Source organism: Eleutherodactylus coqui, chromosome 10 (assembly GCF_035609145.1).
Source record: "Eleutherodactylus coqui strain aEleCoq1 chromosome 10, aEleCoq1.hap1, whole genome shotgun sequence".
NCBI lineage: Eukaryota > Metazoa > Chordata > Amphibia > Anura > Eleutherodactylidae > Eleutherodactylus > Eleutherodactylus coqui.
In genome coordinates, this window is record NC_089846.1 from 96,121,726 (window position 1) to 96,131,227 (window position 9,502).

The 9,502-nt window shown below is 46.1% G+C and overlaps 1 long non-coding RNA gene across 1 annotated transcript; it reads right to left on the reverse strand.

Moving 5' to 3' along the window:
- Positions 1-596: 596 nt before the first annotated feature.
- Positions 597-9,292, reverse strand: LOC136580734 (uncharacterized). The gene is made up of 2 exons (XR_010787003.1): positions 8,897-9,292; positions 597-839 (listed from the first exon to the last, which is right to left on the reverse strand). It is a non-coding gene; the product is annotated as an uncharacterized lncRNA (long non-coding RNA).
- Between the last annotated feature and the right edge of the window lie 210 nt (positions 9,293-9,502).

Genomic DNA, 9,502 nt, shown 5'->3' on the forward strand with positions numbered 1-9,502 from the left:
TGCAATGATGGGGTGCATTAAAAACAGCCAAACGCGTTTGAAAACCCTATAAAACACCCGTGCGAGAGCAGCCAAAGTGTCATGGATATCAGGCCGCCTTCACAGTGGCGTGAAAATCGCGTGAGATTTGTGCATTGCGAGTCGCACAAATCTCGCACAAATATGAACCCCATTCTTTTGAATGGGATCATACACATGAGCAGTGTTTTTCCGCATGGCACCGCGATGTGATGCGGGAAACAAATCGCGGCATGTTCTATTTTTCTACGTGCTCTCGCATCGCAGCGCCCATTGTTCTCAACGGGGCAGGCGGCAGCATCGCACGGTCTCCCAATCCTCAGAGTATTCACATGGTGGGGAGCGCTATACGGGGGCGGGATTCACGGACACGTATCGCGCTCGCCAGTGTGAGGTTAGCCTCAGGATGTCTTCAATACAGACAGGGAATATAAATACAATTAATCTAAAAACGGGAATAATATTTCCCCTGCTGCGATACTCTGCACCAAAGTCTCTTCTGCTTATGTGAGACATATAAAAAGCAGTAGATGCAAATGTGACGAGTTCTGTATATATAAAGCAGAAGACAATGCGGGTCACATATACAACATGTTTAATATATATATATATCAGTATAGAAAAACATCATCACAGTATAATACAAACACTACAAAAACATGCAATCACATCACATAAATACATAAATTACAGGCGGATTTCCCATCACTCCCTGGGCCGCAAAGATGAGATGCTCTGCAGGCCATCACAGAAGACTGGAAATCCATAGAAGGCGATTCGTGTGCGTCCGCAGCCTCATGCTCCGCCCACCTCTAGATCTCCTGGAAAGAAAGAGAAGGTTGTATTTAGGAACTGGGGTTAGTTCATAGCGGGGGGTAACAAAAGACCACAAAATCATCCAAAATGAAACCTCATCCCAGTGTTAGTTTTTTAAGGGTGCGTTCAAAGGGGCGAGTGCAAAGGAAACCCAGACCCCAATAATGCATTTGCAAACCCGCAACTTTTTTATGTGAGTGCAGCGCAGTCTGCAAGGAAAACGCGTCGCTGTACAGGTGGGAAAATCACATTTTGTTTCAAGGCAAAAAATTTAAAAAATTGCGTCGCCCTTGCATGAAATTTGCATCTACATGCGTGTGCGATGCGATTTTTTTAAAAACTCGCCCATAGGAAATAATGGACAACTTTCCTGCAAAAGCGCAGAAAAACAGGACTTGCTGCACTTTATCTCACAGCATGGTTGCAGGAGAAACTCCGTACCTGTAAGCAGACGCACTGCAAACAATGAGCTCTACTTTCGGGCAAGTTTTGTGTATCGCGCAATGTAGATAACTCGCATGATAAGATTGCCCGTGTACATACACCCTTACAGTCTTAGGACCCCAGATGGCAGCATTTTAGACTGAGCGACCACTGCTTTAGGAACGCCCACACAGTAACAGGTTGGTCTACCGTTTTTGGGCAATCAGGGCTTTCAGATGCACAAGGTGGCGAACAACCTCCATACTGGACTCGCCCCATGCCTGCTGCAGCAGCTCTGGCAGATAGTCACATGTTGTGGATAAGTGGGAGCAGATCTCATAGACCTTTCCAGCAGATCCCAAACATGCTCAATGGTGTTACAGTCTGGTGAGTTTGGGGGCCAGGGCAGAGCAGAGAATTCATTGTCCTGTTCCTCCAACCACCCCTACTGATCCAAGCTCAATGACACAGAGGGTTGTCCTGGTGAAAGCTGGCACTGTGGTCATGGAAGACTTCCTGAAGATACGGGTGCAGATGGTAAGCTAACTGGTCCCTGTAGTGCTTATCATTGAAGGATTGTGGTATGACGACCAACGGTCGTAGCAGGCCACACCAGGAAAACACTCCCCAGACCATGACACCACCAGCATTGGCCTGTTGAACCCCAACGGCACACCCATGGGATATGGGTTCATGCTGCTTACATCAGACTTGGACCCAGCCATCTGTATGGTAGCAAAAAATGGAACTCATCACTCCAGGCGACCTTCTACCATGTGTGTCTGTTGTAGTAATAATAATAATATAAATGTGTTTCTTATATCAGCCTAGGCAAACATATATATTTTCATATATCCACCTTCATAGGAAATAGTTAGCAGTTAAATGGTTAACAAGCTCAATATTATACCCTAGTATGTACAAGTACAATGTTAAAGCTAACCCCTCCGCATCTTCCCAGCGCTGGCTATCAAGGGGAGGAACTTCTTATCTCTGACTTCATTCCTTCTCTCAGATTGGAATATTAATAAAGTCTATGCTACTTGAGTATATAGGAACTACATGTTCACATAGCGACATACACCTGGGGTGTAAACATATGTTAATCATTAGCATCACTACATACTAAGAAAATCATGAGTTGTTATGATGTTGGGGGGGGGGGGGGAGCATGCATGTAATTAGTGTGTCATGGTCAATTATATTTGCATTGTACTTCCTTTGAATAAACCAGAAGGGTATTGGGGACTGACGGATAACACCAGTCAGTTCAAATACATATATTCATGCATGAAGCTTCTCATTATAACCAATCTGGAGCAGATCAGTGAAATCTTCTGGAATATGATTTATTCCCTAACATGTCCATGGTTCATTCACATCTTTCCTGGGCCCATGTGAGGCATTGCTGGCAGGAGCACCCTAGTCGGTCTTCGACTATTGAATCCCAATCAACACAAGGTATGCTGCATAGTCATTGTGGAAATTTGTCTCACTTCTTCGCTGTTGTTTTGCTGGGCCATCTGACGCTCGCCACTAGGATCAGCCACACGGCCTTCCACTCTGTGATCCTCTATCGGATGTCTGTGCATGGTGCACCCAGTCTTGGTTCACTCTTGATACCGGGAACAGCCAACAAGTATGACTGTTTCCGAAATATTGGCACCACACGTCCGGCACCAGCAATCTGCCTTTGGTCAAAGTCACCACATTTACCCATGACCACCAAATGTTGCCTTCTACTGCGCCGAGGAGAGGTTGGCGCATCATCTGAGAGCAGATCAGGACATGGCCATCACGTGGTACCGCGTAATTGATCTCAAGATGCCACGTGCCAGCTGTTCCTAATGCAGTGGCCATGACTACCAAACCCCCACATGGGCACGTGCAGCGCGGTATCAATGGAATGCAATGCAATAACATTGCGACACGCTGCAGGCTGCTGGTCAGGAAACACGTAGGCGAACGCCACAAACAGCAAAAAGCTCCTCCTCCTCATCATCAAATGTCTACTTGTTCTTGATTTCCGATGTTACAAGTCCAGGAAAACAGGTGGAGAAGCTGAATGTCTACTGAAGCTACCAGGAGGGGGCGCAGTGGATCTGAATGACGGCCGACCTCTGCATGAGAGGCAACTCTGGTATACGAAACTATTGTGCGCAGGATAATGGAGCGCTGTGTTGTACGGGTAAATCACATGATGATCGGATCCACAGGAATGTTCCGTCCTGTCGGGTATTAGAGGGTCTATTATGTGTCTCGCTATTATAGCCCACCCTACAGAGGTCCCGGGCTGCAAGCTCTCCTGCCTAGGGGCTGTCCATACACCATTTACTGACATACATCTTCCCTCTACTTCAGATGCCTGCTGCTCTACTTCTTCCCCCATGCTTTACACTGCATGCTTTACACATATTTGCATCTGTGTAGGAGAACAAGCCCATCACTGCATAGAAAGATGATTTCCAGCACAGGGATACCATGGGGTATAAACTACAGACTCGGGGGTGGGGTAACTATATAACATGTGCGTAGACCTCAGTGAAGGAGAGCAGCGTGCTGGGGTGCGCCGACACACTGTAACGCTGCTCCCTTATATGTACAGGTGATCTATGCCAGGTGGTTGGTCAGTTCTGCTGCTTATAAATACATCAGCCTCCTCCATTACTGCTGCTGTGTTCCTCGTATGTACTAAGGCAGACTCACACGAGCGTAATTTCATTGCGTATTACACGGTGAATGGAGTCAATGAAAGTCCATTGATTTTCATTCATTCGCTCACAATTGCGTATATACATTGCAAATAATACGTGCGTCAAAAATAACGCAGCAAAGTCCATTTTACCGCTTATTACGTGCGATAGAGCCCTATTGCCCTATATGGGCGCGTACTGCGCATACGCAATTACATTGATTATGTGTAGCGTTTATACGGAACGTCACTGAGCTACAGAGCGGAAAGTTAAGAAAAACAAGACAGCCTGAGCATGACGGCGTGAGATCGCTGCCCTACACGGTGATATGCCTGCTCACCGCCGGCGCACACAGCGGTAAAACACTGAGCTATACATGCAGCGTTTCATGCATACACTCATGTGAGACGGCCATTAGGCCTCCTTCATACGGCTGCATGCGTTTTTACGTTCGCCCGTACGCACCGTATAATCGCATGGATGAAGATTTGGCGCAGTCTTTATTTGCGTATTTCCAGCCATGCACACAGGGACGCTGCTGCGTATCGGCAAAAAATACACAGAAGCTATGAAAAGCAGCAATCGCTGTAAAATGCTTGAAATGACCAAAAATGCCTAATTACGGAGAGCTGTCTTCTCCCAGCATTGGATGCAGAGTAACTCCCTCCCTTTTTTTCCTGCTGCCATAGAAGTCTATGGGAGCTTGCTGCATATTACGGCATAAGAAAGGTCAAGACTAGAGATGAGCAAGTAGTGCCTTAGCCGAGTATCTCCCCGCTCGTCTCTAAAGATTCAGGGGGCGGGGAGAGCGGGGAGGAACGGAGGGGAGATCTCCCTCTCCCCCCCCCCCCCCGCTCCCCGCCGCAATTCACCTGTCACCCAAGCCGGCCCCCAAATCTTTAGAGACGAGCGGGGAGATAATGTGCCTTAGCTAGTATACTCGCTCATCTTTAGTCAAGACTTATCTTTTCACGCAGTATATTTGACCGGCGACCAAAAACGGTCGTGTATGTGCTATTTTTTCTAGCGTAATTTTTTTTACACAGCCAAAAATCGTTCAACTCCAATGCTTCGTATGGTCGCGATTTTTGGATGATTTTTTACGCGGCAAAATACCTGCACAAATACGATCGTCTGCAGAGTTACTTGTGGACTTACCTATTTGTACAATGTCACTCTGCTGTGTTATTATATATACAGGATTACTCCGCTGCATTAGGATATGTGCAGCGTTACTCACTGGTGTTGTATATACAGTGCTATAACACAGCAGATATGCACAATGTTACTCTGCTGTGTTATTATATATACAGGATTACTCAGCTGTGTAACAACGTTGGCTATAAATTGTGACCATCGGAGGAAGCATTGGATTCCAGTGCATTCATTCAGATGGGTGATGTTTAGCTGCGCAAAATCGTCCGTTCGAATAAAATAGCACATCCGCCGCCGAATTCGGCTGCCGATTTTACACTCAGCTGAAAAAGATAGCTCATGCCCTATCTTTTGGCTACAATCAGCCGGCAGCTCCCATAGAAGCCTATAGGAGCTGCCGGCAAGGGAGGGAGTTTAGCAGCGACTCGCGCTGCACCTCTACACCGCACCCAGTCTTGTGAATGAGTGAGAAAATGTGAGATTCAGCCACGACTTGGTCGCAACTTTCTCTCGTTCGTGCGTTTTTCCCCAGCTGAAATATGCAACGCCCCTGTCAAGGAGGCCTTAACCTCCATTAACACGGGGCAGTTCGGTTGCAATGAAAAAAAATGCACCAAACTTAGTAAAAACACACATAGTTTCACCAATGCAGTTTTTCGTGTGGTTTTTATTGCAACCGTGTGAATGGAGCCTTACTCTGCTGCATTACTTGCATTGTTTCTCTGTGGCGTTACATGTATGATGTTTCTCTGCGGTGTTACATGTGTGATGTTTCTCTGCAATGTTACATGTATGATGTTTCTCTGCAGCGCTACAGGTGTGATGTTTCTCTGCAGTATTAGCCTGGGTTCCCACACAGCGAAATCCCGGTGGAAATCTCGCGGTTTAGCCGCAGCGAAAAAACGTGAGATTTCCGCCGGGAGAAGCGCTGCTTCAAAACCCGAGGCACTTAGCCGCGGGTTTTGAAGTGGCCCGGCCCCTCGCTCTTCCGCTGCGGCCGGCGCTCCCATAGAGGAGAGCGCGGCCGCAGCAGAGGAAGAAAAAGAATGAACATGCTGTGGCCAGCTAATCCGCACCACAGCGGCGGTTTCTGCCAGCTTTGCTGCGGCGGATTTGCCGTCCCGTGTGACGAGATTTCTGAGAAATCTCGTCAACATGGCTAGCTAATACCGCGATTCGCGGCCGCAGGCAGATTTGCCGCGGTGAATTTCCGGGTGGAATTTCGACGGCAAATCCGTCCCGTGTGAACCCATCCTTACATGTGTGACATTTCTCTGCAGTGTTACATGTGATGTTTATCTGCAGTATTACATGTGTGATATTTCTCTGCAGTGTTACATGTGATGTTTCTCTGCAGTGTTACATGTGTGATGTTTCTCTGCAGTGTTACATGTGTGATGTTTCTCTGTAGCGTTACATGTATGATATTTCTCTGCAGCGTTACATGTGATGTTTCTCTGGAGTGTTACATATGTAATGTTTCTCTGCAGTGTTACGTGTGTGATTTTTCTCTGCAGTGATGCATGTGGGATGTTTCTCTGCCGTGTTACATGCGTGATGTTTCTTTGCAGTGTTATATGTGTGATGTTTCTCTGCAGCGTTACATGTGCAATGTTTCTCTGCAGTGTTACATGTGTGATGTTTTTCAGCAGCGTTACATGTGTGATGTTTCTCTGTAGCGTTACATGTGTGATGTTTCTCTACAGCATTACATGTGATGTTTCTCAGCAGATTTTCATGTGTGATGTTTCTCTGCAGTGTTACATGTGTGATGTTTCTCTACAGCATTACATGTGATGTTTCTCAGCAGTGTTTCATGTGTGATGTTTCTCTGCAGTGTTACATGTGTGATGTTTCTCTACAGCATTACATGTGATGTTTCTCAGCAGTGTTTCATGTGTGATGTTTCTCTGCAGTGTTACATGTGTGATATTTCTCTGCAGCATTACATGTGATGTTTATCTGCAGCATTAGGGCGCCCACCCACTGGCAATTTTTTTCCCTGCGAAATTCGCAGCATTTTTTTCTCTACAGGGGTCTATGGGACTTGTAATGTTAAAATCGCGATCGCGCAAAATCGCGATTTCGCGGTAAATTGCGATTTTGCGCGATCGCGATTTTAACATTACAAGTCCCATAGACCCCTGCAGAGAAAAAAATGCTGTGAATTTCGCAGGGAAAAAAATCGCCAGTGGGTGGGCGCCCTTACATGTGTGATGTTTTTCTGCAATGTTGTTATGTCTGATGTTTCTCTGCAGTGTTACATGTGTGATATTTCTCTGCAGTGTTACATGTGATGTTTCTCTGCAGTGTTACATGTGCAATGTTTCTCAGCAGTGTTACATGTGTGATATTTCTCTGCAGTGTTACATGTGATGTTTCTCTGCAGCGTTACATGTGTGATGTTTCTCTGCAGTGTTACATGTGTGATGTTTCTCTGCAGCTTTACATGTGTGATTTTTCTCTGCAGCGATACATGTGGGATGTTTCTCTGCAGTGTCACATGTGTGATGTTTCTTTGCAGTGTTACATGTGTGATGTTTCTCTGCAGCTTTACATGTGCGATGTTTCTTTGCAGCGTTACATGTGCGATTTTTCTTTGCAGCTTTACATGTGTGATGTTTCTCTGCAGCATTACATGTGTGATGTTTCTTTGCAGCGTTACATGTGTGATGTTTCTCTGCAGCTTTACATGTGTGATGTTTCTCTGCAGCATTACATGTGTGATGTTTCTTTGCAGCGTTACATGTGTGATGTTTCTCTGCAGCTTTACATGTGTGATGTTTCTCTGCAGTGTTACGTATATATGCAGTATTTTTTATTTTTTTATATGTATTCAGTTTCTATCTTGTGTTTTTACAGCTCTTGTTTTTTCATGTGGATATAATTGTTTCTCTGCAGTGTTACAAGTTTGATATTTCTTTGCAGTGTTACATGTGTGATGTTTCTCTGCAATGTTACATGTATGATGTTTCTCTGCAGTGTTACATGTGTGATGTTTCTCTGCAGTGTTACATGTGTGATGTTTTATTGCAATGTTACATGTGTGATGTTTCTCTGCAGTGTTACATGTGTGATGTTTCTCTGCAGTGTTACATGTGTGATGTTTCTCTGCAGTGTTACATGTGTGATGTTTCCCTGCAGCGTTACGTATATATGCAGTATTATTTATTTATTTTTATGTGTATTCAGTTTCTATCTGGTGTTGCGGGTGTTTTTATGGCTCTTGTTTTTTCATGTGGATATAATTGCTCTAACATTAGTACCTAGGATGTTAGTGTTGCACCCAGTGTTATATATAGGTACCGCCTCGAGAGCGCCGTATACTCTGTACTTATCTACACGTGTACACAGTTCCTACTATCTGATGTTCTTCTACTATTTCCTATCTGTATGTAAGGTGATTCATTATTATTATGTCATCTGCAGCCGCGGAACGCAACGGGAGCTCCGTACCAAATCAATAGCGCCAGCCGTCATGGTGGCGGCACGATAGATCTGCCTGGACCCCAGTGCAAAATCTGTAACAGGTCCCCAACCATAATGCTTCATTAGCACAGTGCCGCATGTGACTATTATATGTATATAATTGCTCTCTTGTGCCTGCGGGGCTTAATGCTTTGTTTCCTACAAGCTAATTGATCCTCTATTGTGGCAGGAATGAGCGGCATGAATGGCTCATGTAACCGGATCTCGTTCATCTGCCTCGTGGGACCATCCTGCTGGTAATAAGACCCTTGTACAATAAGACAGAACGCAGTTGTGTTTTGTGGCTGGCGTCGCGCTCTCACCTGCTCCTGATACCTCCTCCTCCTGGGTGGCAAGGCCTGGAAATTGAGCCTCTGGGCGATTCGTGTTGTAACCCCAAGGCGAACGTCGGTGGTAACTGCCCTCCATCCCATCACCCGTGCACATGTCGGGCACGACAGCTGGCCCCCTGCGTTGTCTTTGCCACCAGCATGGCTAAGCAGGCACATCCTGCAGTAGCTGTGCCCACACTCTGTGGTCACCGGGTCCTCAAAGTAGGCTTCACATAGCGGGCACACGGAGCCATCCTGCAGCTGTCGGAAGGGGCCTGATGAAGACATTGTGTGCCGTCTGTTCTCTCTCCACTGGATAGTGCTGGACGGTAGAAATGGGTTTATACATATAGAGGCATATGCGTCCGCCCCGTTTACCTCTCACCATTACCTCAGAAGGAAAGGCGGGGAGTTATGTAGTTTGGCAGGTATGCATGTCCTGAACGCACCTGGGAAGTGCCCTCCGGGCGCAGATGTCACCTGCCTGTGATATAATCAGGAGTTAATGAACTATATATAGTCCGCAGCGAACAAGGGGTTAATTGTGGCTCCGATTGTTTATAAAGTAGAGTAGAATGCGGTGGAACAAAACCTGCG